Source organism: Pelodiscus sinensis, chromosome 1, assembly GCF_049634645.1.
Source record: "Pelodiscus sinensis isolate JC-2024 chromosome 1, ASM4963464v1, whole genome shotgun sequence".
Lineage (NCBI taxonomy): Eukaryota > Metazoa > Chordata > Testudines > Trionychidae > Pelodiscus > Pelodiscus sinensis.
In genome coordinates this window covers 231,342,789-231,366,821 of record NC_134711.1, presented here as the reverse complement: position 1 = coordinate 231,366,821, position 24,033 = coordinate 231,342,789, and the positions used below count along the sequence as shown (strand labels likewise).

Here is a 24,033-nt window from a genome sequence, read left to right as displayed (position 1 = left end):
AACCGGGGTTAAGGATGGCCGGAAGCAGTGCCGGCAGGGCATCAGATGAGGACTTAGAGCGCGGAGATGCTGCCTCAGGCTAGCCGAGGGCTGTGCTTAAAGGGACCCGACCCCCACCCCGGACAGACAGTTCTCAGGGGTGCCCTGCTTGCAAAGCAGTCCTGGCTTGGAGTGCCCGGAGTGCCCACACTGGGCACATCACAGCATTCGGCCATCAGACCGGCTGCACTTGCCGCAGGCTGCCATCTGGGGAGAGGGGGCAACTGGGGGGCTGCAGGAGAGCTTCCACCCCCAGAAGCCCATAGAGCCAGCCCAGTCCTCCCCATGGGGGCTCGTACCCCATTCCTCCCTCACCTCCTTCCACTTACCTCTCCCTAGCCCCCCTTCCTGATGTACAAAATAAAGCAAACGTGTGGTCAAAAATAGAATCTCTCTTGATTGAACAAAACTCGGGGAGACTGGGAAAAGGAGGTGGGAGAGGGGAAGAGAGAGGGTGGGAGAGGGGAGGGCAACTAAAATGATCAGAAGTTTGGAACAGGTCCCATATGAAGAGAGGCTAAAGAGACTGGGACTTTTCAGTTTAGAAAAGAGGAGACTGAGGGAGGATAGGATAGAGGTCTATAAACGCATGAGTGGGGTGGAGAGGGTGCATAAAGAAAAGTTCTTCGTTAGTTCCTATAATAGAAGGACTAGAGGACACCAAAGGAAAGGAATGGGTAGCAGGCTTCAAACTAGTAACAGAAAGTTGTTCTTCACAAAGCAAATAGTCAACCTGTGGAACTCCTTGCTGCAGGAGGCTGTGAAGGCTAGAACTAGAACAGAGTTTAAAGGGAAGTGAGATAAAGTGATGGAGGTTGGGTCCATGGAGGTGTATTAGCCAGGGGGTATGAGTGGTGTCCCTGCCCAAAGTTTGTGGAAGGCTGGAGAGGGATGGCACGAGACAAATGGCTTGGTCACAGTCTTCAGTCCATCCCCTCCAGGGTCCCTAGGGTTGGCCGCTGTCGGCACACAGGCTACTGGGCTAGATGGACCTTTAGTCTGACCCAGGACGGCCATTGTAAGCTCAGGGCTCAGGGTCGGGGGTCTCAGTGGAACACCTTGATTTTCATTCACACCTGCTCCTGGGTGGCCAGGCTGGTAGCTCTCCTGCCCTAAATGGCCACTTTCCTGTGCCTAGTGCGGAGGTCATGGACGAGGTCCACGATGTCCGCACTAGACCAGGCGGGTGCCTGCCTCTTGCGGTCCCGGACAAGCTCCCGGGAGCCGCCAGCCTGGTCCCGGGAAGAGGGGGAGGGCTGGGGGGCATCGGGTGGCTGGCTTGAACCATGCCAGGTGCAGGGTCTGCTAGCTGGGTGCTGGCAGGCTTGCACCTGGCACAGGCACCGTAGCCAGCCCGTGCCCCTTTAAGGGGTCCGGGGCCGGGAGGGGGGCAGTAGAGTTTCCCTGATGTTGGCCAGAGTGGCCACCAGGGACAGCTGGGGAGGGCTAGCCTCCCACTAGTTCGAATTAAGGGGCTACACAGCCCTTAATTTGAACTAGTAAGTTCGAACTAGGCTTAGTCCTCGTACAATGAGGTTTACCTAGTTCGAACTAAGCGCTTCGCTAGTTCGAATTAAGTTCGAACTAACGGAGCGCTAGTGTAGTGCCTATCAAAGTTAATTCGAACTAACGTCCGTTAGTTCGAATTAACTTTATAGTGTAGACACACCCTAATTCTTTACCTCTGAATTCACCCCATTGCTGGGTTTTTTTCTGTTTGTCATCCTCCATAATCAATTGATGCCCTGGTCCAGTGATTCCTCCTTCTTATTTGAGGGGGCTTTTGTTTTGGGAGGTCCTACACCTGCTCACCCCCAAGTCCTTCAAATAGCACTAACCCCCAGTGTGAACATTGAAGGCATGTCTCCACCACCATTAAAAACCCACAGCTGTCCCATGCCAACTGACTCTATCTTGCAGGGATCTGGCTAAGCGGCTATTTAATTGTGGTTTCTATGTTTGGGCTTGGTCAGCTTTAGGACCCAGAGGCTGGGCTGAAACCTAAGCCTAAATGTCTATGCCACAATTAAATAGCTTCTGAGCCCAAGTCCAACAAGCTTGAGTCATCTGGTGTCTAACTGCAGCATAGACATACATTTACTATGTGCTAACAAAATAATCAGTTAAGCCTAGACTGCACTTTATCTTTGCTTCCTTGTGCATGGGCATCACAATGCAGTTTTAGTCACGCATATGTTTCTCAGATGCATATAATCCACGTTAGCTGAACCAGGATAAATGAGGAACTGATTTTAGGCCCTTTATTCAATATTCTAAGACAAATTTAAATGTTATTTGAAAAAGGGGAAGGAAGATACAGAGGACAAAATAAAGAGCTGTTCAAGGGAGGGAAAATGATATAGAAATGGATTTACATGACAGGAACAGAGACATACATATATAAAAGACACTGAGGGGGAGATGATGCATTGTTGTAATACAATCAAGATTTATGCCAGAATCTACCTTTTGATACATATTGTCCAAAGGCATAATATGACCTTTAAATAAAATTTTATTTTCCTCCTCTGAGAAATTGATTGGTTTTGAATATGAGGCAAAATTATGTTGTGGTTTCTAGATACAATTAAAGCCACATATATCTCCCACCGCTGATTACATCACAGGCACAGTGGAGATTAGGATGAGTAATTTCTCACTGTTTTCACATTTAACAACAGTACATTTTTGTTCCACCAGTAAAATGTTTCCATTATTTGGATAGCTGCTCTACTTATCAGCCAGGAGAGAACAAACCTAACTGTGCTATTGTAACCCACACACCTAGTGTGGTTATTGAGCAATGCAAGTGGTACCTATACCGCAGCAACAGTTAAGATCAAGAGACCTCTACAGCATGGGCTGGGAATCAGCTGGCTTTTAGCTCAGAGGGTAGAGGCTCCTGTATTCCGCGGCAGAGGTCCCAGGTTCAAATCGGAGGTGTGAGGGCTCATCTGGAACCTCAATTGGGTCTCTGAAGCTCAGGACGCCCTTCCTCACCTGGGGAAGTATGTAACCCACACAGCTAGTGTAGTTACTGCGCAATGCAAGTGGTACCTAGACCCAGAGCCAGCTTTAGGAAGTGTGGGGCCCAATTTGAACAATTTCAATGGAAATTGCCCTGCAGCAATTTTGGTTGAGCAAAAAAAAACCGCACACACAAAAAATCCCCAGCTACCTCCCCCGCCAAACCCCAGAGGTAAATAACACACACACACCCTCCCCTCCCACAGCACAGGGAAACCCTGAACTCAATTCATACCTCCTGCGGTGCATACATCTACTACACTCCTCCTCCAGGGCCAACGCCCCCTCCCGCAGCGTGTCCTGCACACTTCTGGCTTCAGGGCACAGGGGCCCCTTTAGGCACGGGGCCCGATTCAGGGGAATCGGATGAATTGGCCTAAGGCTGGCCCTTCCTAGACCATAGCAACAGTTACGATTAAGAGACCTCTACAGCAGGGGCTGGGAGCCAGCTGGCTTTTAGCTCAGAGGGTAGAGGCTCCTATACTCCTCTTCAGAGGTCCCAGCTTTAAATCCACCTGGTGGCAGTTACACTATACACAGTCATGCAGTGAGAGTTTTTATTTTCTGTATACTACACCTTTAAATATAAGGAATTTGCAAGGGGCAGGCAATGGAGTTAGACAATACTGATTAGAATCACACATAATGCAGCACTCCCATTAAGCTTTCTCTCTTGGAAACATTTGTTCTTTCTCTATGTTGAAAGTACATGGACACTTTCTGGATATAAAAGAAATAATATAAGCTGGTATTTTCAACAGTCACACAACATTCTGATTCCAAAATTCCATCTCTTCCCCCATTGAGGCAGCATTGCCCAAACCCCGTTCCTTGCTTTTTGAGTAGGGAGAAAGAATATTACTTCATAAGTAGCCTTTTCACACATGCAGCAATGTGTTCTTCTCCCACGGCCCCAGTTTACTTGCAGTGGCAGCCTGCCCTTAATGCTGGAGTTACAGAAAATACTGTTGTCACACTCATGGGACTAGCTATCTATAAGCTGTATTTTGGCCCTGGTTTGGCATCCAGCACCACCACCACACCCACAAAGAATGAGGTGGCAGAAATGTTTGCTATGTCCCAAACTGAATGATTTCTCCAAGTGAGTCACTAATATTTTTTTTAAAAAACCCAAAAAACACAAACTAGTCTTTCTTTGGGCTTTTCAGGGACACCTCTTTAGACTTCATGGGTCCTCTCTCCCCCCACAGAGACAGGAAGGCAGACATTGTACCAGAGCTATGTTTTGCTACCTGATGTACTGCGGATGATATGAAACTGTGACAAGAGAGGCAACCATAAGAATCTCTGCCTGCTCTGCACTAGAGAAATAAAACTGATTATAAAGTCCCTACATTTAGAAAATCTGAAGAAGACCTTTTGTCTATATGCGCTTCCTCCGCTGTGCTTTACAAATGCCCTAATAACCATTTAGAACAGACTTACTTTCAATAAGCTAAAAAACCAATTAAAGCTTAATCATTTCAGCATAAATTGGTTTAGAACCATTGTGGATTCCGATAATATGAAACCATTCAACTACCCTTCTCAGTACTATCCCACAATGGATTGATGGCCTTGCAAAATCCCCCAGAATGGACTGTTTCTAGGAATTCAGCTGGAAACTATGAAACAGGTACCTACAGGGCATTGCAACTGAAATAGTATGAGACAGGACTAGTTTGGAAATGGCACAAAATTGAATCCAATTCAGCTGGGCTATAGTAGCTGTGCTTAAACCAGTTTGGTTATACCTCATCTCTGGTGTAGATATGACATTGTATGGCAAAAGTAAAACCAGAGATTTAATAGGTGTCTTCTGGCAATGTTTTATAGGAGAATTATACAATGATAAATTATTTTGCTACTGGAAGCAAAGGGTTGTGCTCACAAAAGCTCATGATACCATCTATACTTTTTGTTAGTCTCTAATGTGCTGAAGGACTATTTGTTGGTTTTCACGTTTTTTTCTGAGAGGATCATAATTCTATAACAAAGGAAAATGGAGGTGAGCTGGTGATGACTTTGTCTGTCATTTGATGTGGATTTTACCTTGGATTTTTTTCTTCCTGAGCACTTTGGTTTGTGAAAGCTAATAATGCATACGAGGCCTACCTGAGCCAGAAGAGGGATACATTGATGGTATTTGATTTTTTTATCCCAATGAATGAGACACAGGTTACTTAAATGATTGCTAAGACTCCTTTGAAGGAGAGAAAACAAAGAAAGTGCACAAATTTATTTTTTAGATGTAGTGTTTGGTAAGAACATGCTGTTACCTAGAAAACAATGTAGTCCCCTTACTAAAGGTGCCTCTGCTTATTTTCTGGGAAGACACTGTGTGCTGCAATCTAGCCCCACAGACTATAATTCCCATGAGCCCTGGAGGAAACCAGGAAGGAAGTGACTTTTGTTTGGAAGATCTGACTCTCTCCTGTGTGGAGGAAGATTCAGCAGTCTGTGGACTCTTCCCTCTGTTTTTGGAACAGAAAGGGTGCTAGGCTGCTGTGGAGGAGTTTGATCCAGTTCAGGGATTGTTATGTTACAGTTACAGACTGGGACAGTGAGCCTTTGGAACTGGGATCTAGCAGGCTGCTTCTGATTGCCCTAGAGGGGAGGCCCTTTGGCTGTACTTGTGGCTAGAAGCTACTCTGCATCCAGCACGCAGAAGGAGATGGTGAGTAACTGGGCATCTTTGGGAAAATGCTGCCTGGGACAGACCTCAGAGATACAGACTAACTCTGGGTTCAAAGAGAGGCAGAGACGCTAACCCATTGAACCAGAGCTGCTGCATAGCTTGGACTTGCATACGCATTACCAACAGAGAATCTTCATTACGGCTGAAGTTCTTCGAGCGCGCCTATGCAAGCAAGAGTCTGGGACTCTGAGGCTAGGGGTGTGCACACTCTGGGGTGGGATCAATATTGGCAGTGCAAATGGCAGCTAGATAAGTTCCTTTTACTTCTGTGTACTTTGTTAATTGATATCATTCAATGTTAATTTGTTAAATCCTGTTTGTTTACATTAAGTAAAGATTGTTCATTCTAATGCAACCTATTAGATGTATATTATTTATGATTTGTAATTGTTGTTCTGGAGTTAGATCCAGTTTATTGCTGGAATAAGTTTATTCCTGGAGGCTCTCAGGGCACACCAGTAAGTGTGTACAAGGCCAGCCAGGTGAGGCACCACCATTGTACATTCTTTATGAGCAAGGGACTACAGCAAGGGGGTGGATAGGTTTTCCCCAACCAAACAACATCACCACTGGGGTACCCAGGATCTCCTTTTATGTCAAGACCATCAGGCGCCCTGGCAAACCTGGGAGTGTGACCTGCTCCCGAGTAACCCGGGGAAGAAAAAGGGGGTTACAACAACTAATTAATGAAATATTTAACTAATGAACTGAGAACTTGTGATACCTACTGCGGCTAACCATAAACAGACTGTTCCTATTAGAAAACCATTATTTCACCTCTTCACAGGTCTTTCCCCTTCCCCTTATCAAAAGTCAACTAAACTGCATAAATAAACCTAGGAAAGTACAAAACAGTGTTGTTCTTCTGACTGAATTCAGTGGGTTTCACATTGACTACAAATGCTGCATGGAAATGCCTCAATTTGACTTGTCCTGGAACTGGGTGCAACTCACAGTGTCACTGATGAATTACAAGATGTCAGACCTGCTGGAGAATAATGGTGTGATGCTATTCCTGAAGATTCCTCTGAACCTTTTCTCATATACTCATAGGACCAGATGGGATCATCATGATCATCAGTTTGATCTCCTGCACATTGCAGGCCACAGAACTTCAAGAGACCCACAACCTCTGTCAGAGTCACTGACATCTTCAAATCCGGATTTAAAGACTTCATGTTACAGAGAACTTATCATTTACACTAGTTTAAACCTGCAGATGCCCCAGACACTATGTTGCAGAAGAATGTGAAAACTCCTCAGGGTCTCTGTCAATCTGACCCATGGGAAAATTCCTTCCTAACCTCAAATATGATGATCAGCTAGACTCTGAGCATGTGGACAAGAGCCACCTGTCTGAAACCTAGGAAAGCATTTTCTGTAATAATGCAGAGAGCTCTGCCCACCTACTATCCCATCACTGGGCACAGGAATGAATGCTTTCTACCATCCCATCATACCATCCCTAAAATATACATGAACCAAAGTCATACTTCAAAATTGCACTAAATCTAAGCAGAGAAAAGTAGTATAAAAATGTATATTACTGTAATGTAGTATAATTAAAACATCAGTACAGGTTACACCAACCCCAATAATATCACTGAAACTGCCATTTGCAATATTTTAAAGATGGTGTAACTATGATAACATGTATGAATTTTTTGATGCTGCTGGAGGGGATCTCAAAGTCCAGCTGTAACCTACCACACTGCTGCCCCTAAGAGAAGGGGTTCTGCTAATCTAGACAATGACATGAGATTAGGGGGTTACCCATAGCCAGGAGCTAGGTTGCTAGGTAATCCTAATCACAGTAAGAGTGATATATATTTCACAATCACTGCTTATGTAAGTGTAGCAAATTAATTGTCAATATACAAGCTTGCATTTTTAATTGCTCAAGTTGTCTTGATCATGACTTTATACCATCTCTTTATACCAACACACACGCAACATTAATAGAACGTTAAGGTTGCAAAGCCAAGCACTCAAAAGTTTGTAAATGGTTGCCACGGAAAAGGCCCATAAGGAAATTAATCATTAAACCCTTTTCTGAAGACAGAATCATGTGCAGTAAAGTAGGCATGTGGCTAAAATGAGGCTAAAAAAATATTGAAAAGCTGCTCACTAGTCATGGCCCATCCTGTATACTTAATGAGTCAGGAGTCATGCAGAAAAAATAGCATGTGATCATGTAATTAATTATTGTATAGTAGTGCATGCACACCTGAGGACTAAATTAAGATTGCCCAGCCTTCCTAACTTTTTGAGTGTTTGACTTTGTAACTTTGAGTGTTTGACTTTAACCTTAATAATGTAATTTTTTGTTTGATAGATACCGTAACAAATTATTCAACAACCAATTTATAAGCTCCTGGAGGAAAATGGGGAAAGCAGTAGGAGTGATTTAGCTTGATTTTAGTAATGGGTTTGACACATTCCCCCACAGCAGTCTCATAAGCAAACTAAGGAAACATGGTTCAAATTAATTTACCTATAATGAGGAATCACAACTTACTGAAAGATCATAGTCAAAGAGTAGCTCTCAATGGTTTGCTGTTAAACTAAGAGGGTGAATCTAGTGGGACCTCACAGCAGTCAGTCCTGAGTCTAGGGCTATTTGTATTTTCATTAATGGTTTGGATAACAGAGTGAAGGGACCTTCACAAATTAGAGACATTATCTGAATTCAACAAGATGAAATTCAATAAAGACAAGTGCAAAGGAGGGGAGAAATCAAAACAGACAACTACAAAATGGGTAGTGGTTAAACTCTAGAATGGGCTGCTAAGAGAAGTTGTGGAATCCCCATCATTGGAATTTCTTAAAAATAGGTTAGATACCAACCTGTCAGGGATGATCTAGGCTAACTTGATTTTGCCACAGTGCTGGGAACAGGACTTGATGTCTTCTTAGGGTCCTAATCCTACATTTCTATGATTCCTAGGTTTTAAAAAGAGCAAACTGAGGGGGAAACAACATCCTGTCATGTGGCATTATGTCAACACCTGCCTGGATCATGAACAGAACTGGACCCTTTAGATCCACTACACAGGCTGCAATCACTAGAGTGAATGGCTGTGTCAATACTACAAAGAAAAGTCAGAAAAAGGTACGCAAATTGAGAGCTACAGTTTGCGTATCTTTTCCTGCTTTTCTTCCAAAAGAGCTTTTCCCACATTTGGCCCATCTACACTGGGCCAAATGTTGGGAAAAACCCTCTTTTGGAACATCTTTTTCCTCGTAAAACGATGTTTACAGAGATGCCAGAAAAACGCATCTGCTTTTTGGAAAAGCAGACATGTTCATTGGACACTGCAGAGTTTTTCCAGGATACCTCTGGCATCTTGGAAAAGCTCTGTAGTCTAGACATACACAATTAGAGCAGTAGTAGCTTGCGATTGTCTGTGTGGACCAGCACTATAGAGAGACAACACACACTTTACCAGTACACCTCATAGCTATTTGCCGACAGCAGAGACATTTTGAGATCCAGGGATCTTGAGTTCCATTCCAAACTCTGGAAATGAGTGTTCTCTAGTGAGCAGAAACTCCTCTGCTCATTCCCCCAAAATTTGATTCCTTCTCCTACATCCACTCCAACCAACTTGTTCCAGTTTTGTTTCTTCTCCACCCAGGTTCTTTGTCCCACCCAGTCACATTCTTCTTGCCTCTTCAATCTCAGGCTTTCCATCTTCAGCCCCATCTCCATATCCAGCCAGTCCCAATTCCTCCATTTCCATTCCCTCTCCTTGTCTCCAATTTCCTCACCCAGCTATTTCCAGTTCCTTCCTGCCAGCTCCTTGTCCAATCTGTCTCTGTGTTTCCCCTCCCCTCTGGCTCTTACTCTCCCTCCCTAGAAACCTCATCCCATCCCAGTCTTTTCCCCTACTACCGGCATGGCTCCTTGTAGCAGTGTCACCCTTTCTTGGGCTCCTTGTTCTAGTCTGTTTGCCTATATAATCCCAGTTCCCACTCCAGCACTAGAGCTTCTTGCCTGCTCAGTCAACGCCCCACAAATATTGGTTCTTAATCCAAATAATCTAGTTTCTCCCTCTTCTCAAATCCCATGCTCCGTCCACTGGCTTCCAGTTCACCTCCATTTCCCTCGCTGGCTCCTACTCCAATTTTCCCTGATTCCTTGTCCTAGGCTATTCCTTTATCTCTCCCTGGACTGGATTTTCTCCACTCTTCATTTGACACTGCTTAGGTGCTGGGAGGAGGGGCATGTGGTAAATAAGCACACAGACAGACTTTCTGCTCTCAGGTTCCAGTGCTCACCCTCACCCTTGCCTGAAGTGTCCAAAACAGTGAAAGTCAAGCCAAACCCTAGCCCTGACCTATGGGCATGCAATATGTACAGTCTGGTCAGCTTTAGAAGCTGAGAGGCTCGGGCATGCTCAGTAAGGAGCTCAGTTTTAGCTGCTAAAATTGAAATCTCTGCTGAGCATATGAGACTTGCCATTTTTAAAGGCTTTTTAACTTAGTTACGTTTGAATGGATTTTCATGGGAATGGCAAAGCGCACATCCCTGACATTAAGACCATCTCCCTGCAAAATTTCAGAACCCAGCTATGATGCAAGAAAGAAGGTGCTAGAAAAAGAAAACAAAATCACCAAAATATTTGTAATATAGATTACTACTTTTCTTTAATCTCATTCTTAGAAATATCTGAACCGTTTTGGCAGAAAATTTCCACAAAATGCAACCGGAGACAAACAATGTGGATGGAAAATTTCAGCCTGAACAATTTTGGCAAAGTTATGAGGAACAGAAAACAGGGCCTCTCTCGCATCCTCTTAATAAGGTAACCTTAATAAAAGATGATGCCTCCAGTCCTACCTATAATATGTATTTGCAAGCTCCTTTGCAAATAGATGAAAGCAAGGTAAACAAACAAACAAAAAAAGGTGAGGGGAAGAGGGAAAAGTTATACTAAAACGAAATGTGCATGAGAGAGCTCTGAGAGATGTAAAGCAGACAGCATAAATTCAGTTTTTTAAACAATGTTGTGGAAGGTATAATGCCAAAGCATCATCATGAAAAAAAGCAAACATTTTATTTGTCTTAGAAAAGTTCAAAGAGCATGGTTAAATATGAACTGAAACAGGTAATTGTGGCTAGGTGACCTAATTGCTGATGGAAAGTGGCAGGAAATAGTCTGATTTAATAGACTAGAGATGCGTTTGAGAGGAGAGGTTTGTTGGTTAAGAAACCTCTTCTGTATACAAGTCATAGAATTCATTTGTTCTAATTACTGATGGAAAATATATGAGGGTATTTGTGCATATTTTGGTACTTTTAAAAGTTGAAGAAAGCTTTTAGTGTATTTTTCTGATACAGGATTGCAGCTAAATACCTTGAAAGATAGCTTTTATGGGGGAAAAAGTGTTGTTTTACAACATCCTTAACAGAATTAATGAACTGCTTCTTATATATACATTTCTTTAAGGGGTCTTTAATATCTCTGGGGTAGGCTGCCACCCTTACTCATCTAGAGTAGGACAATACTGTGAGCAGTGTTCCCTCTAAGCTGAGAGGCAACACAGCATCACAGATGATTAAACAGCCCCGCCCAGTCAGAGGCTCATGACTCAGGTGGGGCTGATTAATCATCTGTGAAGCTGTGTTGCCTCTCAGTTTAGAGGGAACACTGACTGTGAGCAGTTCAACTAAGGTTTTTCTTATTTTGATTTTACTGGGACTAGCTGTGGGGTAAAGCACTACTTAACAGTGGCAGATTCTGTCCTGCTGTTATGGAGGGGGATGTGAGGAGTCACAAAATGCTGTTCTTCCTTTGTATCCCATCTGAGATCCCATAAGAGGGACATAATGAAAATACAAACTGGCCATTTTAGTCTACAGTTTTCTTGCAAATCAAAGTAGAATTGCAATGAATATATTCTTAGCTAGTCTAATCAGAGCATTTCTCCACTACACAAAATCCAGCAGTTCAATTTACAGAGGCTGTCCTAATTGCAGTAACTCTGTCAAAATTATGCAATGAGTTTGACAATACTCAGACCGTCAAAGAGATTAACAAATGTGCATAAAGAAAAATGTAGTAAAGTTGGTAAAAAATGCTGAAATAGAAATAATCGAAAAAAAATAAATTTAGTTCATTCTCGTATCTGTTATATTAGAAAATAAATTTTTACTGTCATGGTATCAAATACATCACTCTCAAACAGTGGTTTCCAACCTTTTTACACCCAAGATCACTTTTTAAATGACAGACCAACCCAAGATCTACTGCCCCGCCCCTTCCTTGAAGTCCCGCCCTCTCTCTTCTCCTCTTTTCCATCACTTGCTATCCCCAATCCTTATACTGCTACATTAAAAAAAAAATTCCCACCATTCCTCGCAGCTACTCCCCTGTGCTGTTGCTCGGTGAGTAGCTGCTCCTCAAATGAAGAAATCTAATGTAAATGTATTACGCAGGTGCGCAGTTCAGAGAGGGCTCAAGGGCTACTCTTAGAGACCCTGAGATCTACCGGTAGCTCGCGATCTACTGGTTGGTGACCACGGCTCTAAAAAGTCCTAGAGACTGATAATCAGCTGAGGATATTCAGTTGGGGGCATATTTATTTATACCAACTAAGAATGTACTGCCTAAATTTTCAGGACCTGCTTAATCTCACTGCAGACGCAAAACGTGCAGGTGCAAATGTGTGCATGAGTCACATGCATAAATACCATGATTGTGTGTGCACATTAAACCATTGCACATGATAATAGCCAAGTACACAGATAACTGGACACACACATGGCCAGTTAAGTGACTGGATGTATAATCACAGCATTAGTTTACACCAATTCAGCACGTCTGTTTTGTGCATGAAGTGTTGAAAAGCAAGTTCTTAACTTCTCAAATTCGTATTTCCAAATGCATTGTTACTGTCAAACCACAAAACAAAGTGTGTCACAATTGAAGGAGGCAAGAAGAAGGAAAAGGGATGGAAAAAGAAAATACTCATGCTATTCATTTACTTTGCAGTTAACTAAACATAACATTACTGACGTGAGCAATATTCTTTTGACTTAGTAAACAATCTCCTCCTGCTGAAGAACTAGAAACTGCAGTGGATATTTAATATCTAGGGAGGAATTTATTGGTGCCAAGTAGCATGACTTTTTCTTCCTCAGAAATCAGTTCTAACAAGATATGGGGATGATTTCTGTCCTTAAACTGGAAAGCTGTTCATGAGCACACATTCTATTTCCATTTGTCACTTCTGCATTCCAATATCTGTGGGGGTTTAGAATGTTGTTTCACCAATAATGGCCACACAGCAGGAGAAATATTTAAAATGTATTATAATTAAATATTTATATTATGACAGTACACAGGGAGGATTTTACCTCCATTGTACTGGATGCATGAACATATAGTGAAAGACCAATCACTCACCAATAACATAAATCTTTGAATAAATTGATCAAAAACCTTTAAACAGTTCAGGGATGAGACAAATGTGTGTACTGCAGATTCAATAGTGACTAAAATTCTATATGAAGAGGACATGTGTGGACATCATTGTATAAAACTGTTAATATTTTTGAGATAATTTCTAATTCAGAAGATACAAGAGTGTTATTCTTCTAAAGGTTTTCTTCCTCTCTTCTCTGTCTGCAGAGACATACGTTACAGACATAAAGAAAACAGTGCACTGGGAAACTAGGTGGGGTAGATCTGGAGGTTTCAAACTTGGGTTGCAGACCTGCCAGGGAAAGCCCATGAGGACCAAAACACTTTGTTTATTGTAAAGTTTCACAGCCTTGCAGCTCCCATAGGCTGCAGTTTGCCATTTCCAGCTTAGGGGGAGAAAATAAGATTATGACTGGAAATGGCAAACCAAAGCCAATGGGAACTGTGAGGTTTTGTGGCTGCGCAGTTTTAGAGTAAACAAAATATCCATGGAACTGCCAGGGGCTTTCCGCGACCCAAGTTTGAAAACCCCTCAGGGAGATAATCATATTCCTTTTAATTAGCTTTTTTCCTTTGTGAACATATATTAACCTTTTAATGCCATTATCTTACTTGCCAGCCCCTGTGTTGCCAATGTTTGTGGTTTTAATCATGAGTCTCACACTATTTGATGTTTTCTTAGAACTCTAGCTCCTGGAATCTTATGATTATATGAGAATCTCACTTTTTTTTTCCTTAAATAAGTTGCTAACTTTCATGGTTGAGGAGGAAAGCTTGAAAGTATGAGAGATGTGCACCCAAAAGACTCAAAACTCAAAATAGGAAAAACTTTTTAAAGAAACTATTTCATGCATTTAAAGCCAGTCTCATGACTTCTGCAATCTGATTCATAGCTTTTGAACACTTGATTAATAAAGTTATGTCTGTGTGCAGACACCTTCCAGTAAGTGAACCAACAACATATGAGAGCTGTGAGCTGAAATTGGGTTATGTCGGTGTTATGTCGAGGTAAAAAAATAGAGATTAGGAGTTGTGCCACTGTGAAACGACTAATTTAGTGTTGAATGTGGCTCCTTCTGTTTTGTTATTCTTTCCCCATGCCTTAGGTGTTTGTCTCCTTTTTTCTTGAGAGCTAGAGTTTAAACCACAAACCTAAGAGCTACCGCCTTAAATTAACCCTGAGTAAGAGCATGTGCATGAAAGTCTTTCAAGCCAGGGTTTTTCTCTTTAACAAGCTTCAGATAAGAGAGACTATAAAGGAAATTAATTTTAAGTTCAGTAAACTTTAATTTAGTAAAGTGATTTTTCCTCCCTTCTCATGTTTAATAAATGTTGAAAGATATTTGGTGGAGGTGGGTGGCTGGTAATGCAGAACAAGTGAGACCAAGCTGTTGGCTTCATAACCACAAACTCTATTTTCTTTACTGACCCAGCATTTTTCAGCTAAGGAAGCTTTAAAACTAACTCCTAAATACTTATTTGATCTTTGCAACATGGCAAGGAAGCCAAGATAGGGGCAGGTTACTGCAGCCCAGTGAAGAACTGGATAAGAGAGGATCAGTCATCTATATCCCTGATATTTTCAAGGAATAGCCAAAGAGTCCATTTAAGAACTATTTTTATACATCATATACAAGCCACACAAAAAAAAGGAACGGAGCTATTTTCCATTTGCAGATCACCTTTATTGTTGCTAATTTAGAAAAAAAATGCATTAATTGCTTTAAATCCCAAACAATACTCCAGATATATTTAGCAAATAAGGCCATGATGTAGGTGTCAGTCCATTTCTTAATGGTCTTACCTCGCCATTATGATGAATCTACGACAGATTTCTCTCTTGATTTTTGGAAAGGAGAAGGGAAACCTTGCTCTTCTGGTGCCTGTTCCCAAAAGCCACTCTGACCATCTCGCTCTCTACAAAACCGTGGTGTTCCAATCCATGTGAACTCCATGCAGCCAGAGATCCATTTGTAGGATCAGTACCTAAGCTAGTACACTCATACAAATTCTCTTTCATTTTGCATGTAACAAAGATATGTGTCTTATTCTTTTGAGTGAGTGAATTGGTACAAGGCATTGTACTTTATTTGACCTTAATATCCCCCACTCCTAGTAACAAGGAGGAAAACAAATTGTGCCCTAGCTATCTGGGAAGTCATTCTGCTGACTTGTTTTACCATTTTACTTAAGTAAGATAAATGTAAGTGATAAAACTGAGTCATCTTAATTGAAAGGATGTTTAGAAGGAAAGACAGGGAAACTCATCATAGATTGAGAAGTTTTGCCATGTTTTCCTTAACTCATTATGAGACTTAATGAATAGGACCTCCTATCCAGAAATGACCACATTATTTATTTATCTAACAACCATGCTAAAGTGACTGGATTAGAATAATGTTTGCTCCATCTGGCCTACTGTAACAAATTCTGCTTTTAAACCACAACTCTGAAGTATTTAATATCAGCTTCTATTTGTATCTAATTTATTCTTAGACTTGGAAAGATTTAATGTATTGTTTATAAAACTTGACAGACAATATTTGTTTTGTTTTTGTCAGTGAAAGCTATTGCAGTAGCAAGCAGTTTAATAAAGCTCTGACATTAATTATTATTTCATTTTATGACTATACAAGTCAAAGTTTATAACAGGTACAGAAATAACAATCTCACAATATTGTTCATGGATTGTCAGTTCAAAATGAGTGCATAAATTACTAGTGCAATACATAACTTTCTCTTTCTGTATATGTAGATTTGATTGGGGGAAGTAAGTGCAGTAAAAAATAGATCAATTACATCATATAGACCCCAATCTTACAGACTTGTGAATGCGATGAACTTTACATGCTATGACCAGACACAGTGGGTAAAATCCATGCCCCACTTGATATCAGTGGGAGTTTTGCTATTGACTTTAATGGGGCTAATATACTGACTTCAGAGGATCTGCTCATGGCATATAAAGTTAATCGTATGTTTTAAATCTCTCTAGGACTGGGGCCTTCCTTGTTAAAACCTAATCCTTCTAAGACTACTTCTATTTTATTTTTACATTTTATTACTGCACTTTTAATTCTACTGGGCTTCAGTAGGATTTCCCCAAGGGCAGTCTTTTTTTTTTCCACCTAGCACAATGGGGCCCAGTCCATTACTAAGGCTCCTAGATGCTTTGGTGATACAAATAAAGACATTCTGCACAGGGGTCAATTCTACTTCAGAAGACCAATAATTCTGGCACATTGAATATTACTTTCTAAGAGCTGTATTTTGTGTTCCTACATGCATGGAAACACTCTTTAAGTTATTAAGAGTTCCACAAATGCATGGAGAGCTTGCAAATTTCAATTCCTAAATCAAAAAACAAAATTGTACTTTAAAGGTGAAATGTACTCACCATTTATAACAACCAGTATTTTGCACTTCCTTGGTGCCTTCCACCAGAGGATCTCCAAATGCTTTAAAACCATGATTATTAAACCTTCCAGCATCTCAGAAAGGTATATATTACAGGCAGTCCCCGGGTTACGTACAAGATAGGGACTGTAGGTTTGTTCTTAAGTTGAATCTGTATGTAAGTCGGAACTGGTGTCCAGATTCAGCCGCTGCTGAAACTGACAGCCAGTTCTGACTTACATACAGATTCAACTTAAGAACCCCAGGCGTCCCCAAATCAGCTGCTGCTGAAACTGACAGCCAGTTCTGACTTACATACAGAATCAACTTAAGAACCCCAGGCGTCCCCAAATCAGCTGCTGCTGAAACTGATCAGCAGCTGATTCCAGGAAGCCCGGGGCAGAGCAACTCTGCCTCGGGCTTCTAGTAGTCAGCGCTGGTCAGTTTCAGCAGAAGCTGACTTGGGGACGCCTGGGGCAGAGCAGCTGGGGTGCTGCTGGGTTGCTCCAGTAGCGCCGCTCCTCGGCGCTACTGGACCAACCCAGCAGCACCCCATCAGCTCTGCCCCAGGCATCCTGATTCAGCCGCTGCTGAAACTGACTAGCAGCGGCTGAATCACGACGCCTGTGGCAGAGCAGCTGGGGTGCTGCCGGGTTGGTCCAGTAGCGCCCAGAGCGGCGCTGCGGAACCAACCGGCAGCGCCCCAGCTGTTCTGCCACAGGCATCTGGAGAAAAGCCTAGTCTGCTGGGGGGGGGTGGCGTACTAGCTGCGCCTCCCCCATCCCAGCAGACCAGGAAGACGCGGGCGGTGGACCGAGATGCACCGCGGTCCCGCCACCTGGGTCCTCCGCGGCTTTGCTCCCCGTCTCCCTGGTCTGCCAGGGAGACGGGGAGCAAAGCCTCGGAGGACGACAGCAGCGGGACAGCTGCGGAGCCGGCTTCCCCGAGGCTTTGCAAAACCGCAGGGGGGCTCGGGCAGCGAGGCAGCCCAGGCACGCCTGGGCTGCCTCGCTGCCCGAGCCCCCCCGCGGCTTTGCTCCACGTCTTCCTGGTCTGCAGACCAGGGAGACGCGGAGAAAGCCCCGGAGTACACGAGCGGCAGGACCGTGAGGTCCCGCAGTCCGTGTCCTCCGGGGGATCCCCGTTCGTAACTGCGGATCCGACATAAGTCGGATCCGCGTAAGTCGGGGACTGCCTGTATTCACTTTGCACAGAGACATGGGAAGCATAAGTGACTTAAAAAAAATCAGGAAATTAAATGTATTAAAGTAACTACATAACGGTAGATCCAGAAATGAAAAACAGACCTCCCTTGCTTCCTGTCTTGTCTAACCAAGAAGTTTGGCCTTTCTCCACATTTTCAGCTCCAACAGAAATTAGGCACCCGGTTCCCAGAAGTCCAACTCTTAATCTCAGACCCTAACGTATGTGAGTGTTCTCACTGATTTCTATAATTTGAATGAGAGAGTTTTCCAGACTGGGCCAAAGATATAAGTTTTCCTGAGGATACAACTACACAGATATGAAATCTTCAAAGGGCATCCGTGGACTGCCATTTTCCAAATACTTTCAACATCAGTGTACCAGATCATTTCAAACTTGGAGCAAAATAAAAGTGTAAATAGGCATGACATTTTACTAACATTTCTAAATTGGATCAACAGACAATGGTCCAAACAGTGCTGATAGAAAAGTAGTTGCTGCAAACCTACAACGTTATATATTCAGTTTCCATTTTTACCATGTTTCATTAAGGCTTGATAAAGACTATAACCACTGAAGCCATTGGATAGACTCAATTTCACAATAGTGGGCTTTGGATCGGGCCCTAAATGCCAGTAACTCTGGATTTCAGTATTGAACAGATGCAGAACAAAAAAAAATACAGCCAGTCAGATGAAAGCAGTACAAGTTGCACGAATTCATAATACAGGATGTGTAAAGGACACTTCAAGGCAGAGCCTCTTCCCATTTACAGTAAATCAGGAGAAACTCCATAGTAATCAGTGGAGCTACAGTGGTGTTAAATAGATCAGAAGCTGGCCTTGTTGTTTTATAAACACCCATTAGAATTCCACAAGGATCCATCACTTTTCATCTTTCAAGACTGTGTAGTTGCTTTTTAAAAAAAAATCAGGAAATTAAATGTATTAAAGTAACTACATAACGGTACAAGAAAACTTTATAGAAAGGTGCAAAAATACAATAAAATGATGTTTATACAGTTGCCAAACTTTTTAAATGAATTGCTTATACTGTCATGTAACTACAGTATATTGTTTCAAAACTGGATTTTTTAAAGTTACTTAATAAAACACAAAGGAAATGTTCTAACCATAGAAGTTGAGACATTATTACAATTCAAGCTAATTAAGGACTCAGTTTAAATTTCACCTTCAATATCTGGGCATCTTCCTAGATAAGATACTTGTTTAATTAGACATATTGTACCTTGCTCAGATAGGTCAGTTTTAACTGTACACTTCTTTGCTTATTTCTTAGTATTCTTCACCACCTTACCATTTTTGGACCAAATCCTCTCAATCCATACAAGGGTCAATCAATAGGAAGTTCTGCCATGAGTGACTCTTGTCTTCACTGCCTTGGAGTACTAATGCCTGCATGAAGCTTCAGCATGCCACCCATGGGAAGGGAACAGAAGAATATTACTGTTTAAAATCAGTTCCTCTCATTTTGCTAACGTTTGAGCAAGTTTTCTGAACTTTTCATTCCTTGTTAGCTGAGGGGCTGATAAAGATGAGAAATAACAAAAGCTCTTTAAAGTTAAACTTTAGTCAGGAATTTCCTGTTATACAGCATGTGCCTGAAGTTCACTGCTTATTCACCCTTGGAATTTTTCCATTTTATTTCCCAATCGCCACATGGGTTCTGTAGCAACTGCTCTGGGAAAGAGACTCAGCCTTCTCCTCCTTTTTTAAACTAACACGGTTTTACTAAGGACATGCTGCTTAATACTTGACCTTCTATTTCCCCTCCTTTTATACCCATGAATGCTAGGTAATTGACTGACTTCAGTAGTGTTACTCCCAATTTCCAACACTGTAAGTCCCAGTGAGTTTGCAATGGTCAGCGCTTTTACCAGCCTAAGAAGGAACTGAAGATTTAGAATCAAATCCTGTTGGCTTTACTCCTGTGACCAATCCTGAGGATAAGTAAGGCCAACAGCACTTGGTTCACAGTCCAGTATCATCTTGGATCTCCATCTTTGCTTCCTGATATTGCTACATGGCCTTCCCGTCTGCTTCTTTGCTTGTTCTACTGCATGCCTAAAAGCGTACCTGTTTGATCCATTTCCAAAGAATCTAACAACTCAGACTCAGTTCAGGTGAATAACTCGAAAGATATTTGAGAGTCATCATCACCACAACCAGTTGAAAGAACATTAGAAGATAGTGTAGAAAGTGAGCAAATTATCCAAGTTTTATCAGAACCATCACTTAGTCCTGTTTGATACAACAGCCTTCGACATCCTGGCCCAGATCCTTAAAAGGTATTTAAGCACTCTGTGAAATTGATTGGAATTAGATGTCTAATCACCTTTGACCATTTGTACTTAGATGATTTCAACCTCTTATTGTTTACATTTTCTTTCTTAAAAAAGAATCTGAACAACTTGTGAAAAGGCATCATCTCAGACCATAATAGACACCTGAATTTACTATGCTTATGTACCCATTGTGAAGTAAAGCTTGACATTTATTGCCACCAGATTTAGTCCAAATAATTGGCACAGGTTAGAAGCAAGTGAGAAAAAAAAAGTTGTGTTGAGAGGTATATGCTCCTTCTTTCCAGCTCCCTTAGATCAAGTACATGCACTGCTTAAACTTTCACAAATACACTGCCCCTAAATGTCCTCCAGATCTGGGAAGCAAAATACACAATTCTGACATCTGGAGTTCCATGTTTCCTGAAATAATCAACTGCCACTATATGCAACAACAAGAAAAACTAGGCAACTTTAAGCAGTCAGTTTGTGACCTAGGCCCAATCCATCTCCTACTAAAGTCAAAATGACATTAATACAAATTGGATTGGACCCTTAGTGAAACTGGAAAAAATGGGTTAATATTAGAGCTGGAAAAATAAAAGCACTTCTGAAACTGCATTATCATAGCTGTGTTGGTCCCATGATGAGCAAGAGACAGAGAGAGAGAGAGAATGTGAAGGGAAGTAATCTCTGTTATTGGACAAATTTCTGTCTCTCACCAACAGATTAAAAATTACCCACCTAATTTGTCTCTGCATTATGAGTCTTTTACAGCTCATGAAAATACACAAGCTCACCCTAATGTAATACGGTTGTAATTGGAGTAAGACCGCTTTGGCCCCTTGCTTGTTCTCTGGTTTACACAACTGTCTTTTGTCATTTCAGAGTTAGTTTGTATAGTTGTAACAGGAATAACATTTCATAAAATGCAGAAGCACTTATAAAATTACAGAGACTAAGAAAGACTTGAAGAACTACCCACAGCATTAATTCATACGTGTTTATCTACCTATCTCTTAGCAGAGTATAACATATATTTTACAGGAATGTAAAACCAGTTAGGCTTGTTTAGTTTGGAAAAAAGAAGATTAAGGGGGGACATGATAGCGGTTTTCAAATATCTAAAAAGGGTGTCACAAGGAGGAAGGAGAAAATTGGTTCCTCTTGGTTTCTGAGGACAGGACAAGGAGTAAATGAGCTTAAAGTGCAGCAAGGGAGGTTTAGATTGGACATTAGGAAAAAATTCCTAACTGTCAGGGTGGTCAAATATTGGAATAAATTGCCAAGGGAGGTGGTGGAATCTCCCTCTCTGGAGATATTTAAGAACAGGTTAGATAGACATCTGTCAGGGATGGTGTAGACAGAGCTTGGTCCTGCCTTGAGGGCGGGGGGCTGGACTCGATGACCTCTCGAGGTCCCTTCCAGTCCTATGATTCTATGAAAACCCACTCAATCATCTTGATCTCTTCCTCAGAAGAGAAGTGTGGTACAGTAATCAGGGTAGTATTAGTTTGGGATTGCATATGAAGTTAGACACGATAATACTTTTGAAAATTCCAGTAGGTGCTTAAACACCTTTTACATTAGATTTTTAAATTCTGTCCTTTAGTTTCAGTGTTCCTTGGCACTCCATCTGTACAACAGGGATACTAGCAGCTCCCTACCTCACAGAGCATTTGTGAGGATAATCCATTAAAGATGGTTAGCTGCTCAGATACTGCAGTGACGGAGCCATAGGTAGCTTAGACACATAGATTCTTCCCTCACTTTCATGTACATGAACCTTTTTTTGTGAATTTATTAACCAAAATTATATATTCTTCTATGTTCCATAAACAGCCCCAGTTATACAAAATAGGGATGTTAAATATCAGTTAATTGAATAGTCAATTAGCCTCATTAATTTTTATCAGTTACTTGACTATTCTATAGTCCCCGGGGTGGGGGCCAGCAGCAAGTTCACTCTAGCCCCACTCCTGAGGAGCCCCCTACCACTGAGACAGAAGCAGCAGCACAGAGTGGCAGCAGTACCTATCCGGGGAGGAGGGGAGTGGGCTGAGCTCTCAGACCCAGCACGAGCCGAAACTGAGCCGGTCTACCTGCCCATCTGGCTACTAATATTCTTTAAATGCAGAGCCGCAGTAGGGGTAGGTCCCAGACCCAACGTGAGCCAGGACTAAGCCAGGCTGATGGCCAGCCTGCTAAAAAAATTACTAGTAGGGGATGTGTGTAATCTGTATCATTAACCAATATGCTTTTGCTTATCGGTTAATCAGTTAATTAGTTACTCGACTACACTAGTACTTCCCTAATACAAACACCATAAATACCTTTGTCCCTGCCTCTGAAATAGTTCAACTGTATATGCACACACAGTCTTGAGGGGAGGGGGTTATATTTATAACTGAGTAGGCTTGAAAGCAACACTAGCATTAAAAAATTGCCGAGCTATATAAGGTGGCTGATGAAGCCGCCTCAGTTAGTAGACTGGTTATAGCCCCAGCTATGTTTGTCTTCTGATTAGATTAGTGTCTCCAATGGGCAATTTGCCAAACTGCGCATGACCTGTTCTTCTACACCCTCTGGTTACAACAGCCTTAGAAACTATTATGAATTACATTTGTACAGAAAAGAAAATGATGACATCTAAAATAAAGCTCAAGACAGCATGAGAGGTGTGGAATTCATTTGTGTGAGCATTCTTCTCTTCTGTGAATTTTGCAACTCCCTGTGACGCAGGGACCTTTTAGGCATCCCACAAGAGGCTGATCTTTTCTGTGACTAGAGGAGTCATTATCCACAGCTTCCTACTGACTGCGGTTACTGAGTTCTTAGTGGGAATTAGTGGTCCGTGGTTCTCAACGTCCATATGGACTGCACATACATATGCATGGTAGAGATTATCTTTATTCAAATTTACTGAAAAGCAATGCATGCAACAGCTGGATTTATACTCCCAAACAACTGTAAACATTTCTGTTACAATGTCTGGGAGGATTGAGAAATCAGTGGCAGGCAGTTAAAATTTGGATCAGGCCCTCAATGGTTATGAAGTCAAGGAAACCTCAGTGCACTTTGGTTCAGCCAAATCAGAATTTCTCTTAAAAGATTGTCATTTTATTGAACAACATAGAAGAGTTAATGACAACTTTACATCCAGAAAAAAAGAACACAGTCCTATAAACAATTGGCGTTAGCTACCTTATTTCAATGGCACCTCCACTTCAGTGTTCCTGTCTTATAGATGATTCTCCAAAGGAAGAATGCTGAGCTGTAGCTGATCTTTTAAAAATCTGCATAAGGAGAAAGTTATGAAAACACTTTCAACAAGCAGCATTTAACTTTTCCATCTTTTTCCTCCCCCAAAGCTTTTATACACTGTTTTTACACTATATATCAAAATATACATACAGGGTAACTGCTAGTATGCTTTGCTCTTGCTATTAAATATTGCTGTTCGTGAAAGAACAGCAACAAAAGAGAAAGTTCTTGCCTTATACTTTTCTTGTGATGAATCAGTCCTTGAATCCTCTAGGAACAGCTCATTTCAGGAAGTATGAACAGGAAACTTTGAGCTGGGCATATTGCCAAGGAGTGTCAGAAAGCTGCCAGAAAGTTGCAAAATACAAGTTTTAGTCAACTTACATTAACCACTAAATGGCATTTTTAAAGCATTCCCTTCACCCTCAAATTCTGAGAAAAGCTGCTGAACTGAATAGCAGAAGCAAAACCCCCGTGTCATTTTTTTAAGTGTATAATATAAATCTTTTCCTTTCCTCATCTGTCACACCATTTTCTACAATGTCTTTACATGAATGCACACACAAAGTCTGACCTCACACCAGTTTTACAAAAGTATACTCCAAATATCTATAGAAGGTAAGTGATATTAAAAATGAAATCCTAATGTGAATATATTCTGCATAGCAGATCAC

General features: G+C 41.7%; 1 protein-coding gene across 4 annotated transcripts in view; it reads right to left on the bottom strand.

Moving 5' to 3' along the window:
* LOC102463929 (interleukin-1 receptor type 1) overlaps positions 1-23,685 on the bottom strand; it is a 74,512-nt gene extending 50,827 nt beyond the window's left edge. The window contains exons 1-2 of one of the 4 annotated variants that reach the window (XM_075917302.1): positions 23,592-23,685; positions 23,300-23,391 (exon numbers count right to left, since the gene is read on the bottom strand). The gene's annotated coding sequence lies outside the window, so the exon portion shown is untranslated. Of the gene's footprint in view, positions 1-14,998; positions 16,930-19,110; positions 23,280-23,299; positions 23,392-23,509 lie in introns of those variants that run through there. The other 3 variants (XM_075917310.1, XM_075917346.1, XM_075917320.1) reach the window with 3 other exon arrangements.
* Between the last annotated feature and the right edge of the window lie 348 nt (positions 23,686-24,033).